We start from the raw sequence: 1,701 nt of genomic DNA on the forward strand, positions 1-1,701 counted from the left end.
TGACAGTCATGACAGTCATGTGCAGGCTTCAACAAAGATTCCCATTAGCTTTCTCATTACCTTTGGCAGACGATTTCATTGGATAATTCGCATCTCTGTGGCGAGTCACAGCCGGTAACGTTGGGGATCTTTACGTCCATGTTAAGTGAGCAAAGTAACCTTAAGTTAGGCGAGCGAATGCAGTTCATAAATGCTTTTTTTCAGCACTGCCCTGCGGGTTCGCCAGTCTTGCAACCTCCCAAAAGTAATCTGAAAGATCTTTAAAAAAAAGGTAGCGATATTGATGGTATTGATGTGGTTTTTAAAGGATTCATAAATCTGTCACAATATTTCTGACTCACTCTTTTGCTTAATTGAATTTTCAGTACATAACATCTGGAGCTCAAAGCCCTTCCTTCCCGATTTTAATGTTTATCATAAGGGATAAAGATCAGATCCAAGTTTCGTTGCTCTCTGTGCTTATCAAAATTATAGATGAAAGCTGAGGTTAGACAAGCCCCCCGGCACAACCGTCACCAAGGAATTCCACTCACATCCACTATCTATGTTTGTAAGCTGCAAACTAATTTCTTTAATAGAGTTGTGGTAAATGTTGTGATCTGTCAAACAGATTACACATTTTGGTCAAGTTTGGTACGCACAGTACCGAACTTAACAGTCCGTGAACGGTGATTCAAAAGATTTACAATTGACAGTAATGTGGTCAAGAGAGATAAACTGTAGTTTATTTTTGAAGTTTTTACTTTTAAAATGGAGTGCATGATTGAATTTCTCTAAGTGAATAAACTAATGTGTGTTGTCATACTTGTTGATCTTGGCTCTTTGTTATGTTATCAGAATTTCAATTGTACATAGTGATAAACGGGTTACATCCAGTCTTGTAAGTTGATAGCGAGTTCTTCTAGAATTTATGACACTACACTCTCAGTAATTGTTTATTCGTTTTTCTGCATGGATGCAATTTTAACAAGAAACTAAATACTACAACTAGTTTCCAAAAACAAGTCATTGTGGAAATTATGAATATTGATAATACTGTAAATATACCACCACAACTAATCTGTACTTGAGTACTTTGTATCTCCAAACTTCACACATTACAGTATTCGTAAAAGGATCTTTACCAGTGGCTGACTCTGTGCCAACTGAGCAAGATAAGCTCAAGACAAGGGCCATGTGAGGTTTCCTTGTTAAAGTAACATATTTAGGCATACAGTTGTTACGGCAGTTGTCATATTCACTTCTTCAGACTCTCAGGAGGAGGTCTGGATTCCTGATAAATAGTTTAGCCATAAAATGGTCCGCACTAGAATTATGTGCAACAGGGTAAGTCAAAAACATGCTGAGGTACATGCTTCACAATAATTCTTAAATGTCTGGAGGCAGTCCATAGTGTCTTCTAGTTTTTTGTGTTCATCTATCTGTTGTTCTATTCTGGAGGGAGAGTCTCTATAAGCCAGAGCAGGCACAATGGAGACCTGACACAGGGACTTTGTGTGGTTTGCGCAGGGCACCTCTTCTGTCTGTCAGCAGTGGAGAATCTCTACCTGATAAACGGCCTGTCAACTGGGTGTAGCTTTGGGGAACGTCAGTTAACAGATATAGCCCATTAGACATCAGAGATCGCGCGTGCTTAAGCTGTTTTCATCTCATATCAGAAATGACTTGTGTGAAATGGGCTCGTTTAAGAAATATAAATTC

The sequence above is a fragment of the Barbatula barbatula genome, assembly GCF_947034865.1.
Source record: "Barbatula barbatula genome assembly, chromosome: 1".
In the NCBI taxonomy this organism is placed as follows: domain Eukaryota; kingdom Metazoa; phylum Chordata; class Actinopteri; order Cypriniformes; family Nemacheilidae; genus Barbatula; species Barbatula barbatula.